The sequence below is a fragment of the Pogona vitticeps genome, chromosome 1 (genome assembly GCF_051106095.1).
Source record: "Pogona vitticeps strain Pit_001003342236 chromosome 1, PviZW2.1, whole genome shotgun sequence".
Classification (NCBI taxonomy): Eukaryota; Metazoa; Chordata; class Lepidosauria; order Squamata; family Agamidae; genus Pogona; species Pogona vitticeps.
The window spans coordinates 235225253-235240840 of record NC_135783.1 but is presented as its reverse complement, the minus strand read 5'-3'; the positions used below and the strand labels follow the sequence as shown (position 1 = coordinate 235240840).

General features: G+C 41.5%; 2 long non-coding RNA genes across 2 annotated transcripts; one reads left to right on the top strand and one right to left on the bottom strand.

The window, feature by feature from the left end:
* On the top strand, nt 1–10316 carry LOC144583772 (uncharacterized). Its single transcript, XR_013537710.1, has 2 exons — nt 1–1010; nt 9798–10316. It is a non-coding gene; the product is annotated as an uncharacterized LOC144583772 (long non-coding RNA).
* Nucleotides 2466–5425, bottom strand: LOC140703017 (uncharacterized). Its single transcript, XR_012082300.2, has 3 exons — nt 5286–5425; nt 4593–4637; nt 2466–2601 (listed from the first exon to the last, which is right to left on the bottom strand). It is a non-coding gene; the product is annotated as an uncharacterized LOC140703017 (long non-coding RNA).
* Nucleotides 10317–15588: the final 5272 nt, after the last annotated feature.

The following is a 15588-nucleotide window of genomic DNA, read 5'->3' as shown; positions in this document are numbered from 1 at the left end:
CCAAGAAGCAAGCGTCTTTTAATTTTGTGGCTGTTGTCACCATCTGCAGTGATCATGGAGCCCAAGAAAGTAAAATCTGTCCCTGCCTCCATATCTTCCCCTTCTGTTTCCCAGGAGGTGATGGGGCCAGTGGCCATGATCTTAGTTTTTTTTATGTTGAGTTTCAGACCATTTTTTGCGCTCTCCTTTCACCCTCGTTCAGAGGTTCTTTAATTCCTCCTCATTTTCTGCCATCAGAAAATCTGCATATCAGAGGTTGTTGATATTTCTTCCAGCTGTCTTAATTCTGGCTTGGGATTCCTCCAGTCCAGCCTTTCGCATGATGTATTCTGTATATAAGTTAAATAAGCAGGGAGACAATATACAGCCTTGTCGTACTCCTTTCCCAATTTTGAACCAATCAGTTGTTCCATATCCAGTTCTATTGTTGCTTCCTGTCCCATGTATAGATTTCTCAGAAGATATATAAGATGGTCAGGCACTCCCATTTCTTTAAGGACTTGCTATGGTTTACTGTGGTCCACACAGTCAAAGTTTTTGCGTAGTCAATGAAGCAGAAGTAGATGTTTTTCTGGAACTCTCTGGCTTTCTTCATAGTCCAGCGTATGTTAGCAATTTGGTCTCTAGTTCTTCTGCCTCTTTGGAACCCAGCTTGTACTTCTTGGAGTTCTCGGTCCACGTACTACTGATGCCTGCTGAGCATAACCTTGCTAGCGTGTGAAATGAGTGCATATACTCTGTTCAATTGACTCTTATATAATTTTGACCCCTCTGGGATTCGCAGATTGGCAACAGCTCAATCCCTTTTTGGCTGGCATCCTTCTCTACTCTGTTGAATTCTGTTCTAGATTTTCAAGTCTACCGAAGGTGGCTGTGGTCCTTCAGCTTCACAAGGAACAGATCCTCAAAGTAAGGCAGATGTCCCTGCTGACATATTTGATTTTTATGAACAAATGGATACAGATGATGAAGAAGAGGAAACACAGACTGTGTCTTTTGAAGTGAAACAGGTAAAATGTATTAATTTAATGGCTTCCTTCTCGAGTATCCGAGTCATCACATATTGAATATGAGTTAATTCAGAGTTAAATAGCTAAAGTTACTGTAGGACATAGCCCAACCAGTTGTTAGCCCTGTATCCTTTTCCTGGGGCTCCCATTGTTTATGAACTCTGTCTTCCCTTGGAAAGCTGAACTGATGTGTGAAATTTAAATCTGACAAATTTAGCTGCTCTGTGCAACTACAGCATATTTTAAAAATTAGAGCAATCAGAATTTCTTATCAATTGATTTATATTTCGGTTTGGGTTTTTGTAGGAACCCAACTTTACTAGACAAAAAGGGTGACAAAAACCATGTTAATGCAAGCAATAACTTTAGTGTAAGGAAGATGTCTGTAATGCTCCCTGTTGTGCACATTGTTCTTAGTGGGAGAGAAAGTTAATACGACGAAGGGACCATACAAACGCCATTCCAAAGAGGAATACTGTCCTGGTCCCAGCTCACTTTATTCTGTTGATGTTATAGAAAGATCAACTACACTTTCCCTTCCTGAAGTGCTCTCACAGAAAGTCAACAACTGCACTGTTCGCATAGCAGAGGTGATCCTTGCCCAAGAAGCATTTATTCTTGCAACCATGAGCTCATAGAATATAACTAAAGTATTCACATGTGAATAACTACTTCCATAACTTTCTGTGAGCTTACGTTGAGGCTAATAAATAGTATTAAGAGCATCAAAACCCTTTTGAGATTGCCATGTCATAGCCATCCTTCTGGAGAAGTTTTGATAGCTGTCTTCTAAATGTTCTTGGTTTTTTGCTTCAAGTATAAAGTCTGGATGGCACCACATCCACCAGTCCTGTATTAGGGACTCATATAAGTCAACTGGTTTTCTTTTCCCCATCCAGTATTATTTTCCAGTAGATATTCAACATTTAACCACACTTGGAGATTCATTCCCCTTTAGAATGTTTGTGCGTGAGGGAGGGAGAGTCCCCTTTGGGAATTTTTAAACAAGTGTTTTCAGCTTCTGTATACCACAAGGATTTGCAAGAAAATGTTGTAATGCATCTTCACTTTATAGGATGAAGAATATCAATAAATATTAATAAACACTTGGACAAGAGTATGAGGGTTCAGTAGTTTGCTCCGACTATTTTTCAAAGAATGCACCCACTCTCCTTGGTTTAGAAATGGGATTAACATTTATTGGGATATTTAATAACAGTCCAGTATCAACAAAAGCATTCCAAACATTCTCCCCCTTTGACAACAGGTTTGAAGGGGGGTTCCAGTCTTCGACTTTGAAAGGGTTCATACCCTGGCTATTCCAGGGTCCGGGCCACTCCGGTGGGGTATCAGAGTTCAGTAGTAATTCCTCCTCTCCTTCCAGTAGGGGGATTGTGTCTTCTCCTCGAATGTCCACCTAGTCACACTCCCTGGGGGTGGTGCCCCTGTCTCCCACAGGACTCCAGGCACCTTGAATGCAGGAGGCAACAGTTCAAGTTGCCACGCTAAATCAGAATATCTTCCCTCTAGCTGCAAGGTGGGGGGCACCGGACCCCTGTGTTGTTCAAAATCCAAATATACCTCTTATGCCCTGAAAAAAAATGTAATTACAAAGCATAGTTACAAAGTTGATTAACACACATAATTACAGAATAGTTCTCTCTATCAGGTTTCTCTTTCATAGCATTGACAATCCTTTCCATATAGTACTGTGTATAAGGAGGCTTAAGGGTCCGTATGACCCCCTGATCTAAGGGCTGAATTAGAGATATTGTGTTTGTGGGGGAAGCAGAGCACTTTGGTGCCTTCAGTGTTGAAGTCATGGGACTCTGGATGGCCAGGGGGCCCAGTATTTATTTATTTATTTATTTATTTATTTATTTATTTATTTATTTATTTATTTATTTATTTATTTATTTATTTATTTATTTATTTATTTATGGAAAAAGTCTATGTATAACCAAAAGTATGCTGTTCAGACCCATTCAGATCAAGCAAGAATTGTATTTACTCAAATGCATTTTGGATGTTACATATTGTCATTTGGTTGTGGGTCCTTTTTAGCTCTGCAGTTCTAGGATGATTTTTATTACTGTCTTTAAAGGATGCACAACTGCTCGCATAGATTGACTGTCCAAGCAGAACGGATAGACAGATTTACAGCACAATCCTTGTACATAGGTGATTGGCATGTGTGCTTATTATTTCAGCTTTAGCTTCCCTCGATGAGCAGCAGGCTGAAAGAAATAATTACATCCATCCATATCCTGCTACCTGCTAAAAGCATCTGATGCTATTGATATGAGGCTATTGATATGAGGCTCTTGAAATCAGTAGTTGCTTCCAAGTACATGTGTGTAGGGGTGTCTTGTCACCCCTATACACATGTAAAGATGGTGTACCATAAAGATGGTAGAGTCTGGAAACTGAGCCCTATGAGGAGTGGCTGAGTATCCTTGCATGTTTACCTGGTAAAGACAGAAAGGTTATAGAATAACCATTTTAGAATATTTGAAGTGTTTTCTTGTGAAAATGGAACTTATTTTCTGTGGCCCCAGAGGTAGATTACTGTTTACCCTAAACAGCTCATTATTTTAACTGTCCAGGCATTTTGGACCTATTTTCAGTCCCCAAACTGTTAGAATACTTCACCTGCTAGTGGTAGCATGCCCCTACTGCCATGGCAGTAGTATTACTATTGGCTTCTATGTTTAGAGATTTTTGAAAAGAGGGGCTCGCTTGGTGTTGCCCTCAAAAGATAATAATGATGCTTGGCAAAATGCTTTCATCTGTTTGGGTGAAAGGGTCCACCACCATCACCCGCGAGGCCCAGCGGGCTGAAATTGCCACCCCCTGTAGCCTTCCCAGACCCTTCCCAGCTGTTCCACACCGCAGCATGTTTCATTTTTATTTATTTATTGGTATTTTTTTTCTTCGGCCCATACGGATTAATTGGTTTTCAATGCATTCCTCTTTGCTGTCCTCCTTGTATCTCCCTTCTTTTGATTTCGGGTGATATGTGCAGATACAGCAAAGACAGAATGTAGTAATGCAGTTCCTCAGTCTTTGCCTTTTCTTCAATGCATTATCTTTGATCTTTTCTTCGCTGTTTTCTTATGTGTTATGCTGAGTTCCACATTCTGCAATTTCCCCCCTGAGGTGGACATGGCTTCATGGAGGGACTGTCTTCTCTCTCTCTCTCTCTCTCTCTCTCTCTCTCTCTCTCTCTCTCTCTCTCTCTCTCTCTCTCTCTCTCCCAGACATTTCTATGCTGCCTTTCTCTCCAAAAGGATCCAAGGCAGCTCACCCTGTGCTAGTGGTAAATCAGACCACCAAAATATCTGGAGTCCTATCTCCCCACTTTTTGCCAAGGCCTCCAGAACTCCTGGCAGAAAGTGCAATATTAAACTGCCCCGTTTACTGCTGAGGGCTCCATTTTCTTGGAATGCATCCTGTGCATGAAGAGGGGGATGTAAATGGTCACTGGGAGATCAGAATCAGATGCTGTGAAAATGAAGTAGCTCCTTCGTTGTTTCTTCTCCAATTTGGGAGGTTTAAACTGAAAACCCATGGGATGGTTACCTGATTGAGCCATATGTTGGTGGTCATGATCTGCTCACGTTCATTCTAGGGCAGAAGAAAAAGAAAGATTGCTCTTGAACATATGGATATAACACATCCCGAAGAAATCATATATGAATCAGTTCAATGATTTTTGCACCAATGCACTGCTGTTCTTGTCTGCTGGTGATTCCCTTCGCGGGGTATAAATGCAGCTGCAACAGATGAAGTATAAAACCCTTGGTTTCCTGACCCCAGTTGTTTTATCTGACGAAAGGTCTTGGGTCTTCTCTGGTAGGCCCGGTCTAACCGCCTCCCCCGGGTTAGAATACTTCATCTGATGTTGCTATAATGCCTCCATATCTTGTTCACAGGAGCTGTGACTTCTGGCAATGGGTGATTTCCTGGGAGGGGGAGTATAAAGGCAACTGCAACAAAGGCAGTAAAATAGATTTGTCTTCCTCACCCTACTTGTTTTGTGGGAAGAAAGGTCTTGGTTCTTTTCCTCTTGTTTGTTTTTAGACGTTATTGCCAAGCTGTTTTCCATGATGAGTCAATCCAAGAAACGAATAGCTCTGGTCACAAAAATTTGAATCTACTTGCCAACGGAGCTCCTGGTAGGCCCTATCTAACCCCCTGGGAAAGCCACCTCTGGAGGACTCCCTGGCCTTCCCTGCCACCTATTTCAGTCCCCAAACTGTTAGAATATTTTACCTGATGTTGGTATCATTTGAGTTGCCTCAAAGGACTCTGGGGATCGCAGCCCCACCTCAAGCCCAGAGAAAAATATTGCGAGCAGTCAGGGAACTTCTTTACTTCTGCGGTGCAGGAGGAGGAAGGAGAGGCAGTGCGGCTTCGGATCGTTCACCGTTGTTCTTGTTTCCTGATGATTCCCTTGGCGGGGTATAAACGCAGCTGCAACAGATGAAGTATAAAACCCTTGGTTTCCTGACCACAGTTGTTTTATCCAACAAAAGGTCTTGGGTCTCCTCTGGTAGGCCCGGTCTAAGCCCCCCCCCCCCCCGGAAAGCTGCCTCCACCTCCAGAGGACTCCCTGCCACCTATTTCAGTCCCCAAACTGTTAGAATACTTTACCTACTAATGGTGTTATGCCTCTGACTCTTTTTCCTCTTTGGAATTGTCATCAATTGCCAGTCCTGCTGGTAATTTCAGTGGAGAGACACAAATGCAACATAAGCAGCAAGTTAGAATGAACTTTCTCGACCTGTATCTCTTGCTCAAGGAAACATCTTCTGGGGTCTTTTCCTCTCTCTTTTTTGGTTATGCTGACAGCGAGTCTCTTGCTTTCCAGATTCTTGTCTCTTGAGGACAACATGGTTCTACCTTAGAGAGGGGCAAAAAGTCTCTGCTGGACCAGATATTTATAAAGGTGATGAACTGCATCACAAAGTGGGATGACAAAATTTGGTCAAGGTATTGTTACCCGGCAGGCCAAACACGGGAGGCCTGCCTTGTTTTCCTTACTGGTAGCAAATTGGAAACAAGGACACAAGTATACAGAAAGCACTTGTCTTTGCTTTGGAACCATCGTTTTTAAAATTCTTTGGACTATTGGGTCCAAAGCCTGGAAGGCAGCCCATGTAGGAGAAGGAAAACTCCGATTTCAAACCTCCACTGCCTTGGTGGCTATATCCACTGATGGAAAAGGCTTCAGGAGTTAATCTCGAGGCAAAACCAGAGCCGGAGTCCTGGAGGCAGTTCATGTTGTTCTGTCAACTCCTGTGACATCGCTGGAACCAGTTGTATTGGCTCTTGCCTTTCCATTGGACTATTTCAGTGACGTGGAGAGGAGGGATTTGCTGCTTGGGTAACAGCCTATCCTCCATATTATTTTACACAGGCTTCGTGCCCTGGAGAGGACACTCCAGCTTCACGTACAGCATCAAAACACTAGACGCTGTTCCAAGTCCTCCATATAGAGCACACTACCATAGTCTCTTGAGACTGAAGGATGCCTATGAAGGATTGTTTTCAACTTCTCTTTATTTTATCCTGGGCAGATAATGTGTCCCCATTTTGATTGTTCAGCATCCTTAGTTTAGGTTAAAATTTCTTTTTGATTTCTTGAATCTAATGGAAGATACCTCTTGTTTTTCCTTTTTTGTTCTATTTCTTTAAACATATTGTGTTCGTTTTCTTTTTTGTTGCGTGATAATCACTAAGAATTTGCATTCAGGATTCTGATATTATTTCTGCCACTGTTTACTTTTGCTTCTCGTCTGTCCTTAACAATTTTCAGTGTTTCTTCCGTCATCTATCTAAGCTTTTTTTCCCTTTTGACTAACATAATTGTTTTTTTGCATTTTCCCGATATATCTGGTTTCACTCCACGGTTCTGGTTCATGGTCAATTGAGTTTAGTGATGCAAATCTGTTCTTTATGTGGAAATATTATTTAAATTACATCTTGGCAGTAGAATTCTTTTAATGGTCTTTTTCAGCTGTACTCTAATTTTATATATTGTCAATTCAAGGTCAATGCCACAGGCTGTTCCTGGTCTCGTTTCAGCAAGAATACAGCTTCTCACTCTCCTACTTCCAATTATATAGTCCAGTCGTTCCCAATCTTGGGTCCCCAGATGTTCCTGGATTACAACTCTCAGAAATCCTGGCCAGCATAGCTAGTTGTAAAGACTTCTGGGAGTTTTAGTCCAAGAACATCTGGGGATGTATGGTAGAAAACCACTGACATAGTCCATTTGATTTCTTTATTGGCCTTCTAGTGATATCTTTGTGTACAGCTATCTGTCTGGTTGCCTGAAACATGTACTTGCAGTAAACAAGTTAATTGCTTCACAGAATTTTGTGTATCATTCTGCTTTGTTTCTAACTCCTAGGCCAAATTCTTCAACAGTGTTTTGTTCTGCTTTGTTTCCTACTTTTGTATTATAATCATATACTATGATTATCAGTTTATCTTGCTTTGGCATGTGATCAAATTCCTTCTGTATACTTCCATAAAAGCTTTTGATTTCTTCTTTTTCTCCAGCACCTGGAGTGAGAGCAAAGATTTGAATCATGGTTATGTTGATAGGTTTTCTAAGAAGCCTGATTGATATTCTTTGGTTAGACGTTGCATTAACCCTTAGGTGCCTATGTTACATCTTGCCCCAGTATTAGAGCCATAGTGTTTGTTCTGATTTTGTCATTTCTGGAGTAAAATACTTTGTCCTTGTGTGAGGACAGATGGCCTATCCAAGGTGCTGATAGCAACCCTCTTGCAACTTGTTTGTCTGAAAATGCCCTATTCCTGCCCACTTGAGGTCTCTCACACTAAGTACCGCAACGTTTAAATTTTCCATGTCTTGTTTTCTGATTTCCTGTTTGCCTTGGTACATACTTCTCACATTCCATGTTCAAATTGTATGTGTCATGCAGCACTGGACTTTCTTTTCGTGTCTGTGCATGTCAGTGACTAGACAGACTTTTAACTTTAATCTAGTTTGAGTCATTAGCAATGGTACTGTTCATGCTTGTCCTTTGCTCTTCCCCAGTAGATGATTGAGTGCTTTCTAACTTGGAAGTCTCCTCTTACAGCACTATTATTTTATTTTGCATTATTTTACCACTGGGATTTAAATATAAGAAATATCCAGCATTGATTTACCATTGCCTTCTTCCGCACAATGCTATTAAAAGTTAGCTTGAGTGTCACTGTTGTCATCTGTGAAAGATCCTCTGCCTGTGTCGCCTTCCACTATTGTTGCAGCTTAATAGCTGCCCTCCATGAGCTTCTCCATCTATATCACCATTGTAACTATCCATTCTCTTTTACTGATGACTCCTGAAGAGGGTGGATGCATCTTAGACTGTTGTCAGTTTCCGTTCTTCTATTGACCATTCCTCCTTACATGGCCCTGCAATAGTTCAGACTTGTAATGAGTCTACTCTCCTGAAGGCATTACTCCCAGTGTCCTTGACACATGCAAACTCCCTCACCATGTTAAGATGTGCAGCCAAGGATTGGGAATGAACTTGGGCCTTCATTTCACCACTCAAAAGTAATCCTTTGCATTTTAATGGAGGCAACTGGATCTGTTCTTTCAAAAGATGGAGAAGGTAACGGATTATGTATAAATTCACATGTCCAATCAAGAAGGATCTCTTTAGATAAGAATCATTGCTTTCTTTCCATTTCTGCATTACAAGGAGATTCCAGAAACAAGAATGCCTTGACAAATATCAGTAATTTTTTTTGGAACTTTGTTTTGTAACTTTATGCTTTGTCTCTATAATGTCCTTTCTGCAATAGCCAAGTAGCAGAAGCCCATTTGTCATGTTTGAAGTACTGTATGTATCTTTATTTTTATACTGATGCTGTTTTATTTATATGGAAATACTCTTAGTAATATTAAACCCTTAAAAGGTGGAGGATGCACTTAGGCCTTTGTAAAAGGTTTGATGTTATTGAGACAAGGATATCTTCATATAAATTAAACAACGTTGATATAAAAATAAAGACACCTAAAGCAACAAATTGGCTTCTGCTGCTTGGCTGCAGAAAAAATGACATCACAGAGACAAAGCATAAGGTTACAAAGCAGTAATATATAAGGGCAGACCAAAATCCAGTAAGGGAACCATGAAAACAACAAGAAAATATGAAAAATTGTATAATAGGCTTAGCCAATTTTTGTGTGTATACAATGTAAAAATAATTAAGGGTGATATAGAAAATATAGCCCTGAAAACAAAAGTACTTTAAAAAATGAGACTTTTACTATAATCAGTCCAAAACAATTAACCAGTTCTGCAGACAGCAAGGTTACTGAACAGTAACAATTCTTGGCAGGTGAACTGTTTATGTTATAATGAACCTGTTTATGTTACAGTATCACAGGAAGCAGTGTTTGTAAATTCTATAGCACACACTCAGTGATTATAATATTTTGAGTTCACAATAACCTAGCATTTCAGGATTTTAGAGTGACAGTATTCTAAAACGTCAAATGCTTAATGGCACAGAGTTTTGTTCCTCCAAGTTTTGCAAAATGTCAGGCAAAACAATAATATAGTTACAGATTTCTGGAGTTACAAAGAGAACACAAAACATTCTTGGAGTACCAAGCTTTTGGATCTCCAGGACTCTTGAAAAGAAATTATTTACAAATTGAGGGGAGATGTGAACCACTGAAATATAGTGAGACATGACACAAACCCACAGACATTCAAAATAGCAAGGTTTCATTCTCTGCCATACACACAGGATACCAACAACAATCATGTATCAGCGCAACAGCAGATTATCAACATGGATTTCCCTCCACAGAATGAAATTAACCTTGCTGGGTGATCCTGCTTGGTATATTGCAGCTGACTATATCCTCTGCAACAAAAGTGCTATGTAAGAAACTATTTTGAATTGCATCCATATTTAAGAATGGAAGCTTTAGTTAGTTTTTAAATCCAAACAGTGATTGTTAAACATTAAACATCAATAATTGTCTCTTTTATTTTCCTTTTTTCTTCCTTACTGTATTGGATTGAAACCACTCCTTACTGTTAATATACCACATAGTTGCTTTCACTGATTTTCAGGAGAGGAGGAACCATTTGCTCACATGTTATAAAAGTGATCTAAAGCCAAGAAGCATATGAATAACTTTAGCTGATGTAACAATGTCCAAAAGCGATAAGTGTTCCTTAAGTTGTCACAGGAAGCCATTATTTGTTTGTTTTCTGACATTGGGCCAGGTGTTTTTTTTAATAAAAGCTGTCAACTAAATAGGGACAAGATATGCATTATTCTGTTTGCTAACAGCTGCAAAATGCAGCTGCAGAGGCCGCAAATTGTAAAAGGCATTGGGGGAAGCTTTTAAATTGTCTCTAGTAATGCTGTCCTGCTGAAATCACCCACTCAGCTGTTTCTCCTTTATTTAGGAGGGTTGTTGTTTTTAAGATTGCACATGGTTTTCTATATGGTGAGGCTGAGGAAACTGAAACCTATTGGACCTCTCCATCTAGTCTGCTGCTAACCCTCCTCACCACATCCCCTTCCAGCATCAAATAGATTTAATAATGTAAAGTTTTTCCAAAGCCTATAATACATAAGTATGGAGGGCGAGGGAGCAGTTGAGATGTATGTCTTTTTATTTGTTTGTTTGTTTGTTTGTTTGTTTGATTGATTTATACCCCGCCCATCTGGCCTATAAGATGACTTTTTGTGCATGTTTTTTGTAAATATAGGTATAATGGAGCCATAGTTCAGGAGTACTGAGATTGATAGATATATAGATTATTTATTTATTTGGCTTCTATACCACCCGATTAGTGCAACACAATATTCTGTGAAGTTAATCATTTATGAGGTCAAATAAGTAACAGTAATTAGTAGGAATAGTTCATTTTTGATTAGCAGGAGTTACGACACCTGGCATTCCCCTCAGGCTCATCTCTGAATTTAGCTGTAATCTGTATAGTTGTGGTGGATTTCTCAAAATGAAGTGTGAGATATCTCTGTTGTAATATGAAATATTTTGGGGCGGCTTGGTCTTGAATGGTCAATCAACAGTCATTAGCTTTACCAAAGCCCTGTTCTGGTTTGTTGATATGTATCGACCTAGCTGCCTGCGTTTTTGGACACTCATTAAGGCCCTGCCTATGAGGACTGTTACAATAAGCTCCTGCACTTCATAATTCACTATGACATACCTGTAGAGGATTCAGCCTATAGGACTGCGACAGGAGTGGCGGCGGCTGGAAATGTATATGTCACTTTCTACTTTGGACTCAATTCCCCTGAAGGCTGCCCATGACAAAATGAATGTATCTAAGGAATGCATGCATCTGAATGAAAAAAACAAACACACCTGTACGTGTCCTAAAGCAAAAACCATCTGCTGAGGTGAAACATCCTTCTCATACAGAACATAAGGAATCATTTGAGCTTCCCTGCTTGACCATGCACTCACATTGTGTAGCTAGCCCTCAGGATTGCTAATTCTCCAAATGTCTGTGATAAAAGTACGAATTGGTATAATAGCTATCGATGGGAACACTGGACTTCTTATAAGGTTGAAACGTATTGCTACTCATCCAAGTATTACTTGGATGAGTAGCAAAACGTTTCAGTCTAATAAGAAAAAAGTCCAGTTGCTATTACTCACCTTCCAGATAAACCTCACCTGGATGACTGAGGAGCTTCACAAATAGCTGTTGAGGTTCAGAAGGCAGTGAGGTCCCTGTACGTGGCTGTGGGTGGGTGGAATGTTTTATTATGGTGTATCTGTGTTCCTTCGTCAGAGAGCCACTCTCTTCTTCCAACTATAACTAGTTGCTTACTGCAGATATTGGACCTTGAGAATGCCCACACAGCCTTCAGTGTTTCTTTCTTCTTACACCTGGGACTGCCAACATTCTCTACAGTTAAGAAATCCTTCATCAAGTTTTCATCATCTCCTGGTGAGACTGAGTCTTCCCTGGCAAGGCCAGTGCCTCCTCCATCTCGTGTTTCTAGGAGAGAGCTGCTGGCTGGGGCCTTAATATCAGCTCCAGTCTTAGTCTCCCCCTCCTTAGGGCAGTTTGTTCTTGGCCTCATCATCTGAAGAAGATTTGTTCAGGTATGGCATTACAGGTTGGACCATTGTCAGGGATGCTATACAGTAACTGTGGATTTCCTGTATTTGGAGGGATACTTGAAATCAAGCCAAATCTACAGTTTTGTGATTCTGTCACTGAGGTTCCCATTGGCACAAAGCATCTGTGCACATGCAACTGAACATGCATTGATTCCTCTTTAAAATGTTGTATTAGGTATCCACTCACTGCGAAGCAAGGAAGGAGATACTTAGGTTTGGGGCTACTGGCTGTGATCCCAAACTCTCACACTCTGGAGGGAGAAGATCTTATGGATAATAGGACTGTTTAAACATGCCTTATATTTTAGTACAGTGGCCCCCTACTTTTTTGGGACCGCGGACCAGTTGGGGGGCTGGGCTCCGTGGGGGAGCAACCCCACGTTCTTGGGTGGTTGCACTTGCAACCCTGCGAGCGAGTGCGACATGCCCACTGGGCAGGCAGGTGGATATCCGTCTCTGTGGCCCAGTTCCAGCAAGCTCATGGACCGGCACTGGGCCACAGGACCTGTTTTAGCAGGACTCCTCTAAAGCTTCCACATAGCTGTAGGATGCTATTTACATGTTGATAAAATACTGTAAGGAAAGCTCCAAATCACTAAATGATGACATTACAGTAACTATTTGGAGTTATTACATGAAAAACATAGGCAAAGATACTCATTGCTGGCCATTAGTGCTTAAGCTGCTTCATATACAGTGGTGCCTCGCTTAACAAGCGCACCGTTTAACGAAGAATCCGTATAGCGATCCCTTTTTGGGGATCGCTATACGGATCTGCCCCAATCGCCGCACTCGCTTTGCGACGATTGGGGCGTCCGGCGGCCATTTTGGAGCCGCCGAACAGCTGATCGGCGGCTCCAAAATGGCCGCCGCATGACCCGAAATGGCCCCTATCAGTGTTTTCGCGCCCTCCCCTTGCTTACGGAGGTCGCGAAAACGCTGCGGGGGGGCATTTCGGGATGGCCGCGGATGGCCCGAAATGCCCCCCCCGCAGCGTTTTCGCGACCTCCGTAAGCAAGGGGAGGGCGCGAAAACACTGATAGGGGCCATTTCAGGTCATGCGGCGGCCATTTTGGAGCCGCCGATCAGCTGATCGGCGGCTCCAAAATGGCCGCCGGACACGAAAACATCGCTGGAGGGGTAAGTTTGGACGCTTATTGGAACGCATTAAACTAAGTTTAATGCGTTCCAATAGGCTTTCCTTACCCGCACAGCGATGTTTTCGTATAGCGAAGGTTAATCCGGAACGGATTAACCTCGCTATACGGGGCACCACTGTAGTTTCCTTAAAGCAGAAGACATCCTGGCCATTTTCCACTTAAAGGTAAAGGTTCCCCTTCATATTTAGTCCAGTTGTGTCCAACTCTAAGGTGCGGTGCTCATCCACGTCTCCAAGCCATATCCTGCCACTTTACTTCTTAGATGCTCTTATTGTTGTTTCTTAGAACTGGAAATTAAAACCCTAACCACTGTACCTTGTTTGGCCCTGAAACAGTCCTAGAAGTGAATGTGAAGATGGGACCTGTCCACATATATCTCAGCCTGATAGTCCTCCATTGGATTTGCATGACAAGTGATTTGTGCGTGTTCTGTACCATCAAGTCAGGACTGAGTAATAGCAACCCTAACAGGACTTTCAAAGTAAGTGAGATATTTAAGGAGTGGTTTTAATAGTTCCCTTCCCCCAGTGAGTTTTCATGGCTGAGTGGGGATTCAAATCCTGTTCTTCAGAGTTGTACTCCATCACTCTATCCACTATATCCTAGGAATAGTAAAACTGTCTTGCAAATTGAAAGTGCAAAAGTAGGTTTAGTACCTAAAGGTTTGGTGTTTAAATCTTAAATACCAAGTGTTTTCAGTTTCATCCTTCAATCTTAAAAGAACAAAGCAATGCTATCTACATAATCCATATATCTTGGAGTGAATAAGCCAGTACATAGTCATGAAAATGTACTCTCTTTTTGGATTATACATTTCAGAATCCCACTGTTCAATTCTGGAAGTTGCAATCTAACATTTCCTACCTCTGGCCCTGAGGACATCTTTCCCAGTTCTTTTAACTCAGGAGGCCTCTTAGAAGTTACAAAAGCACCACACTAGCATTCCCTATTGACTGTGGTGCCAGGACTGCTGGAAGTTGGAGCTGGGCAACCTCTGGAGGTCTGCTTTGCCCACTTTCTCCCCCATTTTAGCTGAAAATCTCCTGTATTAAAAAGGGCCACTTCTTGGCCTTCCGTTTATAACTTTGGAAGCTAGATGGCAGAATGGTTGCATGGTTAAAGATATTGGAGCTGGGTTTTGTTTTGTTTTGCAAAGTGGTTTGAATATCTTGGAGAAACTGCTATGTGCAACAAATGACATTTGCAAAAAAAAAAAAAATTCATCCAGTCCCAGAAAGACCTAAAGTGATAGGTCTTCTCTAATTTTATGGTAACATCAAAGACTGCACGAGCACACATCAGCTAACTCTTGGACTTTCTCCACAAGTCCTCCCAAAAGTCTGTTCCAGAGGCTACTTCAAACCTTTGTGCAGAGGGCTTATTGGGGCAAGGGAAACCAGTATCAAAAGCCACTTCCTCAGTAGGGCAAGCTAACTAGATTCCACTCCTATTTGTTCATGAAAGGGTAGATTTTGTGTCCTACCGTAGGGTTTGGTGAGGTGTTTGAAATAGGGCTTCCCTGCTTAATGTATTCGCGAAGGCTTTCACGGCTGGGATCTAATGGTTGTTGTGGGTTTTTCGGGCTCTTTGGCTGTGTTTTGAAGAACAACCTTCAGAATTAGGCCAAAGAGCCCGAAAAACCCACAACAACTCTTCCCTGCTTAGCTGGAAGTTGTGTGCCTCCCTTGTAGCTGTGGTCCTTGCCTTGCCTTGCCTTTGCGGGTCTGCTGGAGGAACATCTTGTCATAAAAGAGCAAATGACAACTGACAACAAATGTTGAGGCCTGACTTCCTTTTAATAAAGTTCAAACATGTCAACAATCCTACAGTTCTTCCTTATTAGAAGATGGATCCAGAGAAAATGAAAGGGTTTTTTTAGGACTACAACTCGCACAATTCTCCAGCAAGCAGGACCACTGACCATGCTGGCTTGGCCATTCTAGGAAGTATAGTCCCCCCAAAATAACTTTTCCATTCTCTGATGGGCCTAGGCCAAGTTAATCATGTTTTAGTCCTATTGAAACAACCGAGAAAGCCAGGCATGAATAACTTCCTGTATTTTTCTATGTATAAGATTATACTTTTCTCTAACATCTTCAGATTAAAAATTGAGGGTTGTCTTATATAAGGAAGTAATGAGGAAGGGAGGGACCAAAGTGCTTTGATCCCTGCTTTCCCCCTCCACTTTTTGAGGAGAAAAGCACTTTCCTCACAAGAAAGTGGAGGGGGAAAGCAGGAATCATCAAAGTGCTTTGATTCC